The sequence below is a fragment of the Bos indicus x Bos taurus genome, chromosome 14 (genome assembly GCF_003369695.1).
Source record: "Bos indicus x Bos taurus breed Angus x Brahman F1 hybrid chromosome 14, Bos_hybrid_MaternalHap_v2.0, whole genome shotgun sequence".
Lineage (NCBI taxonomy): Eukaryota > Metazoa > Chordata > Mammalia > Artiodactyla > Bovidae > Bos > Bos indicus x Bos taurus.
The window spans coordinates 49,385,297-49,397,004 of record NC_040089.1 but is presented as its reverse complement, the minus strand read 5'-3'; positions in this window follow the sequence as shown (position 1 = coordinate 49,397,004).

The following is an 11,708-nucleotide window of genomic DNA, read 5'->3' as shown; positions in this document are numbered from 1 at the left end:
AAGATCCCATGGACAGAGGAGCTTGGTGCAGGCTAATATCCATGGGGTCGCAAAGAGTCGGGCACAACTGAGCAACTTCACTTCACTTCACTCCTTTGATAGTGGCTTAGTCACTAAGTCCTGTCTAACTCTTTCAACCACATAAACTATAACACACCAGGCTCATCTGTCCATGAAATTTCCCAGGCAAGAATACTGGAGTGTGTTACCATTTCCATCTCAGGTAATCTTGATGAGCTTTCGGATTCCTTTAGCCTGGCCCCAAGTGGTGTTGGAGAAGATTCTTGAGAGTCCCTTACACAGCAAGGATATTAAAACCAATCAATCCTAAAGGAAATCAATCCTGAATATTCATTAGAAGGACTGATGCTGAAACTGAAGCTCCAATACTTTGGCCACTAGATGAGAAGAGCTGACTCGTTACAAAAAACCCTAATGCTGGGAATGATTGAAGGCAGGGGGAGATGGGGATGACAGGACAAGATGGTTGGATGGCATCACTGACTCAATGGACATGAGTTTGAACAAGCTCCAGGAGATGGTGATGAACAAGGAAACCTGGCGTGCTGCAGCCCATGGGGTTGCAAAGAGTCAGACACAATTGGGCAAATGAACAACAACAAGGTAGTCTTCGCCAGCAAGAAGAATACTTCTGTTTGCTGGGTTTTAATTCCCTTCCTCAGCGATCAATGCAAAGAAATACAGGAAAACAACAGAATGGGAAAGACTAGAGATCTCTTCAGAAAATTAGAGATACCAGGGGAACATTTCATGTGAAGATGGGCTCGATAAAGGACAGAAATGGTATGGACCTAACAGAAGCAAAAGATATTAAGAAGAGGCAGCAGGAATACACAGAAGAACTGTACAGAAAAGATCTTCATGACCAAGATAATCACTATGGTGTGATCACTCACCTAGAGCCAGACATCCTGGAATGTGAAGTCAAGTGGGCCTTAGAAAGCATCACTATGAACAAAGCTAGTGGAGGTGATGGAATTCCAGTTGAACTATTTCAAATCCTGAAAGATTATGCTGTGAAAGTACTACACTCAATATGCCAGTGTGCAAATTTTCAAAATTTGGAAAACTCAGCAGTAGCCACAGGACTGGAAAAGGTCAGTTTTCATTCCAATCCCAAAGAAAGGCAACGCCAAAGAATGCTCAAACTACCGCACAATTGCACTCATGTCACACGCTAGTAAAGTAATGCTCAAAATTCTCCAAGCCAGGCTTCAGCAATAGTGAACCGTGAACTTCCAGATGTTCAAGCTGGTTTTAGAAAAGGCAGAGGAACCAGAGATCAAATTGCCAACATCTGCTGGATCATCGAAAAAGCAAGAGAGTTCCAGAAAAACATCTATTTCTGCTTTATTGACTATGCCAAAGCCTTTGACTGTGTGGATCACAATAAAGTGTGGAAAATTCTGAAAGAGCTGGGAATACTAGACCACCTGACCTGCCTCTTGAGAAACCTATATGCAGGTCAGGAAGCAACAGTTAGAACTGGACGTGGAACAACAGACTAGTTCCAAATAGGAAAAGGAGTACGTCAAGGCTGTATATTGTCACCCTGCTTATTTAACTTATATGCAGAGTACATCATGAGAAATGCTAGGCTGGAATAAGCACAAGTTGGAATCAAGATTGCCGGGAGAAATATCAATAACCTCAGATATGCAGATGACACCACCCTTATGGCAGAAATTGAAGAGGAACTAAAAAGCCTCTTGATGAAAGTGAAAGAGGAGAGTGAAAAAGTTGACTTAAAGCTCAACATTCAGAAAACGAAGATCATGGCATCTGGTCCCATCACTTCATGGGAAATAGATGAGGAAACAGTGGAAACAGTGTCAGGCTTTATTTTTTGGGCTCCAAAATCACTGCAGATGGTGACTGCAGCCATGAAATTAAAAGACGCTTACTCCTTGGAAGGAAAGTTATGACCAACCTAGATAGCATATTCAAAAGCAGAGACATTACTTTGCTAACAAAGGTCTGTGTAGTCAAGGCTGTGGTTTTTCCAGTGGTCATATATGGATGTGAGAGTTGGACTGTGAAGAAGGCTGAGCACTAAAGAATTGATGCTTTTGAACTTGTGTTGGAGAAGACTCTTGAGAGTCCCTTGGACTGCAAGGAGATCCAACCAGTCCATTCTGAAGATCAGCCCTGGGATTTCTTTGGAAGGAATGATGCTGAAGCTGAAACTCCAGTACTTTGGCCACCTCATGTGAAGAGTTGACTCATTGGAAAAGACTCTGATGCTGGGAGGGATTAGGGGCAGGAGGAGAAGGGGATGACAGAGGATGAGATGGCTGGATGGCATCACTGACTCGATGGACATGAGTCTGAATGAACTCCAGGAGTTGGTGATGAAAAGGGAGGCCTGGCGTGCTGGGATTCATGGAGTCGCAAAGAGTCGGACACGACTGAGTGACTGAACTGAACTGAACTGAACTGAATTCTATAAAGGGCTTAAAGAAATCACTCTGTATATTCCTTGAGATAGAACTAGGGCCCTGCCCCAAGGTTGTACTAGTGTTTCCTGCCTGACCCTCCCATGTCTTTGCATCTTTTCCCTTTCCGTAATTAGCAACTATTCAAATCTGCCCTTTGGAACTCAGGGAAGATCATGGAGGCTGGAAGGGGACAAAAAGACCTCTGTGCCCAGAAGTCCCACAGAGTCCTGATCTGCTTCTATTTCACAAAATAAGGCAATGCAATCTTGAAATACAGCCTTCACAGAAGATGGTGTTAAATCCATCCTCTGAACCCAACAGTCTTCAGGTCACAAGGAGGAAGTTCAGGCAATCATCAACCTCTCTGAGTGAAAGACAAATCTCTACTTTAGAGAATTCAATGAGTATTTATTTGATTCAATACAGCTCCTGACACATAGTCAAGATTTTTTAAATGATATTTAGTTTTTATGCTCTCACTACTGTTACAATACATGAAATTAAATAAACCAATAAATCAAAATTAAATGATGCAAATTATAAGAAAGCATATCATTGTCCTCAAAGAATTTGCAATTGTTAGGTAGTTAGAATAGGAAAAAGAAGCCCAGAATGGTGGTGGCTTAAAGACAAAGAAGGGTAAAAGCCTGATAAAATAGAACAAAGGAAGGTCCAAGGACCTAAGTGAGAAACTCCAATAGTTTGGCCACCTGATGCAAAAAACTGACTCATTTGAAAAGACCCTGTTTCTAGGAAAGATTGAAGGTGGAAGAAGAAGGGGACGACAGTGGATGAGGTGGTTGGATCACATCACTGACTCAATGAACATGAGTTTAACTCCGGGAGTTGGAGATGGACCGGGAGGCCTGGTGTACTGCAGTCCTTGGGGTCACAAAGAGTTGGACATGACTGAGTGACTGAACTGAACTGACTGAGGACTACAGTCCAGGAGACAGCATTTTGGTTATCTCTGAGGAACCTCTCTGAAGAAGTAAGAGGAGAGATCAGTGTATATGTGATTTTGGAGAATGGGGGCTTCCCTGGTGGCTCAGAAAGTAAAGAATCTACCTGTAATTTGGGAGACCCAGGCTCGATCTCTAGGTAGAGAAGATTCTCCTGGAGTAGGAAATCACAACCCACTCCAGTATTCTCATTATTCTCCAGAATTCCATGGACAGAGGAGTATGGCAGGTTACAGTTCATGGTGTTACAAAGAGTCAGACATGTCTGAGTGCCTAACACACTTGGAGAAAGGGAACATGCAATCAAGCACACCTCTCAGTAAAATGTTGTTGCTAGTCATGAGGAACAGATGTCTTAGTTAACAGTTTTAGTGTTTTCCAAAGTATGGGAAGATGCAAGAATTGAGGTTCATAAAATTTTCTTCTGAAAAGAGTTACTTGAAAACCTGTTTTGCTACTTTTCCCACAGCACTGTTGCTGTTAAGTTGCTTCAGTCCTGTCCGACTCTGTGTGACCCCATAGACAGTAGCCCATCAGGCTCCCCCTTCCCGGGATTCTCCAGGCAAGAACACTGGAGTGGGTTGCCATTTCCTTCTCCAATGCATGAAAGTGAAAAGTGAAAGTGAAGTCGCTCAGTCGTGTCTGACTCTTCACGACCCCATGGACTGCAGCCCGCCAGGCTCCTCTGTCCATGGGGTTTGCCAGGCAAGAGTACGGTAGTGGGGTGCCATTGCCTTCTCCGACAGCACAGAATACTTCATTCCTGATCTCCACCTTGAGTTCCTTTCAGGGTGTGTTCAGATCAGATCAGTCGCTCAGTCATGTCTGACTCTTTGCAACCCCAAGGTCAGCAAGTACAGGGCTAATGGCTCAATCCTCCTAGAACCAGATGGTAAGTGACAGTGTTAGTTGGCACTCTCCACCCTTCTGAGTTCTTCCTGAGACCCTTTGATAACAAAAGACAAAATAACAAAAGAAAAACAAACCAAAGTTTAATATTATATATAGCTCCTGTATGCATGGAAGATACCCATGAAAACTCAGTACTTCCCCCAAATGGCCCAAGTCACTACCTGAAATACCATCTCCAGCTAAAGACAAAAAAAATGTGGGAGGGAGGACCCAGTTGTAGGAAGATATTAAGCAAAGCACAGTAAACAATTATAAATTTTTTATGCAGATTTAAATCAGTTGCTTTCTCCATTGATAAGAGTTTCTAGAGATTTAGTCATCCTTCTCTTTCTGGTACAGAGAGGGAGACACACTTACAAATGGAGATTTTCCTTTTATAAAAGGAAATGTTTCTTACAAGAAGGTAACTTCTTGGTTTTCATAGCTTTTCCAATCCCTACTGTTTCTATAAAATAATCAGCCTAAAATAATCCTTGTACCAAAAAGACATATTCTAGGGGCTAAGTCTGCTCCTGTTCAATACAATTTTTAAAAATTAATATTTCTTTATTATTTATATTGCAAGAAGGAATTAATTTGAGAAAGATTGTACCATTTTCATAGATTCTAAATAATGTCTATCACCAAGAAAAATGTCTACCAATATTAACTGCTCAATAAATATTTGAATAAATGAGTAAGTGTCTCAAAAAACTTTCTCTCTTATCAGAAGAGACTGGAAGATTTCTGCCTTTACTCTCTTTACTTTTGAGCCATCAACCTGGACCAAATCCCAGGAGCCTGACAAAGCTTTCTGATCAGCAGCTCCATTTCCTACCCTCTATTTATTCCCATGTGCTCCCTAACTGCTGAAAGTGCAACCTTCAAGTAGGGCAACCAATTATCTCCCTGTCTGCTCACTTTGGTCTCTGTCAGGAGATTGGGGTGATTAGATGTCTTTAAAGTGCAGCATCCTGGTCATGAAAGAGGTAGTGGTGCCTCCATCCTCCAGACAAAATTGCTGTATTAGCACTCTTAAGTCCAATCATAGGTGCCCATTTTAAAAGGAGCATTAAAAAAAAAAAAAAAAAAAAAAATTGGAGTACTAAGTGCAATGCAGTATTCTGGACTAGGTCCTGGAACAGAAAAGGGACTTGAGCAGAAAATCTGGTGAAATCCCAGGGAAGTCTGAAATTTAGCCAACGATATTTATCTGTGTTAATTTCCTAGTTTTGTCAAATGGACAGCCATGATATAAGAGGCTAAAGTTAGAGGAAGCTGGGTGAAGAGTATATAGTAACTCTCTGTGCAACTTCTCTGTGAGCTGAAAATTGTTGTTAGTTGCTGAGTCGTGTCCAACTCCATGGACTGAAGCCTGCCAGGCTCCTCTGTCCATGGGATTCTCCAGGCAAGAATACTGGAATGGGTTTCCATTTCCTTCTCCAGAGGATCTTCCCAACCCAGGGATCGAATCTGAGTCTCCTTCTTGGTAGGTGGATTCTTTACTACTGAGCTACCTGGGAAGTTCCAAGTTTAAAACTACTCCAAAATAAAAATTTTACTAAAAAATATAGAGAGAATCCAAGATATTGGCCAATTGTTTGAGATATGGTGTCAGAGCTATAGTAGAGAGCCAAAAAGTTTAGTGACAAGTAACAAAAGCACAGAGTAGTGGATGACTCTCATCATAACTACAAACACACGCAGCGCTTGCATATATAGTGATTAAAGTGCTTTACCTATGTTAAATCTCTTACTCCTCACAATCATTTATGAAGTAGTTACAATTATTATACCCATTTCATAGATAAGAAAACTGAGGCCCAGAAAGCTTGAATTACTTTGCTAAGGTCAACAAACTACGATGACTCAAACCAGTGTAGTGCACATTGGAGGTTTGATTTTCAATCCTGTGTTGTTACCATGAACCATCTAGAAACTAAGGAAATAAGTAGCAAAAAGTAAAAAGCTGAAGGTTCTTTTTATGAAAGATGAATTAGAAATAATAGTAGAAAGTAGAATAACATATATTTTTTAAAAAAGCAAAAATGTGAATCTGTTTTGTGTGTGAGTGCTTTTTCCTTGTACTGAGTCTTCATTGGGAAGCAAAGCTCTTAGTTGCTGTGCATGGGCTTTCTCTAGCCCAGTGTGTGGCTTGGTTGCTCCAGAGCATGTGGGATCTTAGTTCTTGGACCAGGGATTAAACCCGTGTTCCTTGCATTGGCAGATGGATTCTTAACCCCTGGACTACTAGGGGAGTTTCATGACATGGGTTTTGATGCCACCAACCAGTTAGGAAAAATTCAGCAATCACATGCTTTGAGTTTCAATTTTCTTTCTTTAAAATGATAATAATGATTATAGTACAAGTGACAGATGACAAGACCAAAAGAAAAATACCTAAAAAGTAAGAAAATACAAACCATCAGCCATTTCTGCCAGGATTGATTTGGGAACATTAATACGGGCATTCGTTAATTAATTTAGTAATAAAGCTGAGTAATTCAATATTTAAAAAATAAGCTTAACAAGCCATCTCATGTTTCATAATTTAATAAATATAAAGCAATTGTTAAAATTAAATAGTTAATATAATTTAGTGCCACAATAATTCCTTAACTGGCTGAAAAAATTTTTGAACATCTCCGTGTGTGGAGCAGAGGGTCAAAGGTGGTGAAACAGAAGTGAATAATATGTATTTTCTGCCCTCAATATTTTGAAAATGTGTGAGTGATACAGACTTAAGAGATAATTGCCATAAAAGGTTATGCTATAATGTTGGAGATGCCATCTAATCCTGAAAAGAGAAAAAACTGTTTGAAGAATAAAAATTTTCTTTTGGTGACAACAAGGAGAACAACATTCACAGAAAAGACTGAAAAATGATAAATTCTGAGTTTGTACATCCGTTGTTTGGAAGGAAATTGGGATGAGTGAGGGCAAGGCCATCAGTATAAATTCAGTATGATTGGCAAATACCAAGAAAGGGAATCAGCTGAGGTCTGTAAGCAGGAAGCCACTTTGATTAGATTTGATTTTGAAGAATGGCATTAACTATACTATTGTGCACTGACCTAATCAGGTCACATCTGGAACATTAGTTCAATTAAGTGTCCCATTTCAAGATAAAAAATATTAACAAATGGAAACATATGCAGAGAGGCTACTGAGATGGCAAATGAGCTGAAAACTCTCTTTAATAATTATGAGGGAGCATATTTAACTATTTTCTACTAATGTAGTCAAGAGACCACCCCTAACCCTTGATGTCAAACCCATCCCCTATACACTTTCACCCAAGTCCAGTGGTAAAGTATCTTCATTACTATGAGTGGATGCTTTATTTTTTGTGTGTGAGAATGCAGAAGGATAGGGTGGGAGCAAGTGTGTGAGAGAGGAAGAGTTAACTGAAGAATGGAGAAGGACAGAATCATTATCCCACCAGTCCTTTGAGTTAGGCATAAATCAACTACAGAGAAATGGGAAGAAACTAATAGAACTTCTGAGGGGAGTTGATGACAAAGTGAAAAGCTGATTCTGGCATCTGATATAATTTAAGACACAAAGGGGAGGGAGATGCCCCTTGCCTCTTCTTGGCATGGTCCCCAGCACTGTTTTTGTAAGGTTTGGAAATCTTGGCTTTTTCACTGCAGGCAGCGATTAATAGATATGGACAAATGAGAGTCAACGCAGAGCTGAGGCACATGGCGACATGGCTGAAAAGCTTGAAAATTCCTTTGGGGATCTCCAGATAGAGCCAAGGGCAATTTGAGGATGAGAACCTAAGTACTATGACATCACAGGTGGCAGCTATCAACCAATGGACAACTGGCTACCAACCAAATATCATTCATCCTAGAAGAATGTAGACTAAAAAAGATGATTAAATCATATTAGGAGGAATGAAATACTAGAGGAATGGGACAGGAATAACAGGTACAAATGATACAGGTTAGAAACTTTTAATGAGATTAAGTTACTAGGTATTTATAAGTAACATCTCAAATAGTTTGAGATTTTCATGGGTTGTAAGCAACCTGAAACTAAGCACCAACGTCCCCTAAAAGATGAAAGAAAACGACAGACCTAGATGAGAAAAGTTCCAAGTTCCATTCTGTGTGATTTTTTAGTTAAACTCAGCTAAGGCTGAAAAATGAAGAACTGTCACAGAACAAAAATAGGCCATGAGAGTTTAAACTAAAAGTTAATGTAGAAAAGTAACTTTAGGAAGCCATGATGTCTTCAGGTGGTATAGAGAGTTATAAGAGTTTGACAAGTAATCTGTCCTAAGGCCAAGAAAATGGTAACTGCAGAAGTAGCAATATACCATTGAACTAATGCTCAGTAAAAAATAAAAAAATAAATAAACACACACACATTTCTCTGGGCTCTAAACACATAGAGGTCTTTCATTGCCCAATTTTCCTGATTCCTAGGGCTGCAAACTGTTGATACAAAATGCCTTTGTTCTTTGTAGGACTAAAATTGAGCATAACTCTTCACATGACCTTGCTAACTCAGCTACCAGAAACACTGAATTTTAGTTTCAAGAGTTAGGCAAACTGATAAGAAGATAAATAGGGATATGGGAAAAAATATAGTGAAGGGTGTTTCTACCCAGCAAGTAGCACTGGCCATGGATGCACAAGTTTTCTAGAGTCTTAAAAGCACGGGTGGAAGACACTGGTGCAGCTAGTCCCTTGGAATGCTCAGGACTCAACCCCTCACAAAGCATCTAGATTTTTGTTTCTAAACTAATCCTGAGACTAGAGAAGATAACTCGGGCTTTTTGCATATACAGCATGTGAGTGCATCAGTGTGAGTCTACACTTTAAATTTTAGTACAGCCTATTTCTCTTATTTCTAACTGAAAAAGTAAAAGCTCCATCCCCCTGGAGCAAAAACACTCTTTTGAAAACTATTACTCTCCAAACCTTTTTGATTTCCCACTACATCACTAAAATTAATGTACCAGCATCATTCATACGTTTATTGATTTATGCTTACAGACATGGCGTATAAAATCATACCATTAAGTTAGCTATATTATAAAGGATTCACAAACATATTTATATCAAAGAAAAATGAAGTAAATATCAAGTGAATAATATCTGTAAAGATTTTCATTTTGCTTCACTTATCAATGTTACAAATTAATAATGCTCCAAATAATGCTAAAAATTAATAGTAAAATTAGAGCCCTGATAAATATAACTTAATAGTTTTTGATATCTAATTTAAGGTCCATTATAGCATAAAAGGAAATCTTATAAGAGTTTGTACATACCATTTGGAGAAGTACTTTGTTGACAGTTTTTCCTTCTCACCTATAGGTAACCAAAGTTTCAGGTTTTAATAGGGCTAGTCAAATTTCATCTTTTCACATAATAATGAAAAAGTAGTTCATCTAAATACATCTAAAAATCATATTAAGGCAAATATGTTATATTTTTCTATTAATAAATTTATTATAAATGCATTGAAACAACTTTGGAAGACTTAAAAATTCTATTTACAAAATTTTAAGCATGCTGTATAAAATATTTTATAGGTGATTCACTTGAATATTATTTTAGCAAAAAAATTAATCCAATTCCAAGTATCTTTTTACAAAATGTTCCCTCCGTAGCATATGTATTTTTTAAAAATCCTTTCTCATCATCACCTTAAAGAGAAATATTGCATAGATGTTGATTTTCGTGAATGTTAGTGGAGCTCCTTTCCTAAAGCTGTTAGTCATCACAGCAAACTTACTGTCATTCTCATCTTTTGTAAAAGAAAATGCATAACTGATCTTTAAGTCTAAAACTCCCTTTAAATATTATGGGATGGCAGCTAGTTGTCACCAATTATATTCTCCTCTCTTCTTTAGTAAAAGACAGGTACAAGCAGGTAGAGCTGGGGTTTATATTTCTCAGTTCCCCTTTGCAGCTGTGTATGGCCCTGGGAATAACCTCTGGCCAAGGGAAGGGGAAAGGAAAACATGAGACTTCCTGATTGTCCTCTCCTCTTTCTCAAATCCTTCTCCTTTTACGGCTTTCAATGGACATGAATTCGAGCAATCTCTGGGAGTTGGTGATGAACCGGGAGGCCTGGCGTGTTCCAGTCCATGGGATCGCAAAGAGTCGGACATGACTGAGTAATTGAACTGAACTGAACTGAATTGAAGGTGGCCCTGGCACTGAATTGTCTTTATGCAAATGAGAAATGCCTTAGAAGGGCAGAACAAGAAGACAGAATGAATCCAAGTCTTCAGTCATCATGAAGCTGCCAGTCTAACCCTGGATTGCATGACTTAGATTATTCTACGAGAAAGAGAACAAAACAGAAATGAAAGTTCTAGCATATTCTTTCTGTCCCACAGTGGATGGTTTTGAGCCACTGCATTTAGAGAGGGACCAGGTGACTCTGTGGTAAAGAATTCGTCTGCCAATGCAGGAGACGCAGGAGATGTGGGTTCAATTCCTGGGTCAAGCAGATTCCTTGAAGGAGGAAATGGCAACCCACTCCAGTATTCTTGCTTGGAAAATTCCACGGACAGAAGAGTCTGGCTGGCTCATGGGATCAAAAAGAGTCAGACATGACTGAGAGACTGAACACGCATGCAGGCAGGCAGGCACTTTACAGAACACTGCTTCAGAGGGAAAAAAAAAAAAACAGTCCACAGGGCTCATGGAAAGGAGGAATCTATGGAGATGGCTTCCTTCCTTATTCTCCTTATGTTCTACTCTTGCTTTTTCTGTTAATTTAACCTTGAAAGTTAATTCCAGACAATTTAGCTTGTTCAAACTCGCTTTGCACAGTCATTTAAGAAAACACACACAGCTTCTACCAAAATGCTTCATTGGAAATAATCTCATTTAATTATTATTTAAAAAAATAATTTACTTAATAGTCTAAAAATTTGTTTAAATATACTCTGGGCATTCACTTTACCTCTCTTTTTCCATTTATCATTCCATATCTCAGTTTTCTCCATTCATGAGATGGTACCATTTGCTATCCTTCAATACGTTCACTTTTTCTTTCATTAGTGATACTAAGAATGCTGCTGTCAGAATATTGGTCTCCCTGGAAAATCCCAGGGACAGGGGAGTCTGGTGGGCTGCTGTCTATGGGGTCACGCAGAGTTGGACATGACTGAAGAGATTTAGCAGCAGCAGCAGCAGCAGTCTGTCTTCTTTATAAGCTTTGTGTGCTTAGAGTGTTTAACTTTGAGAGAATTTTGAACATCTTATATAAATTTATTATCTAGCTCTTGAGAAAGCCTTATGAAACTGAAAGTTGCTCAGTCATGTCCGACTCTTTGCAACCCCATGGACTATACAGTCCATGGAATTCTCCAGGCCAGAATACCGGAGGGGGTTGCCATTCCCTTCTCCAGGGGATCTTCCCA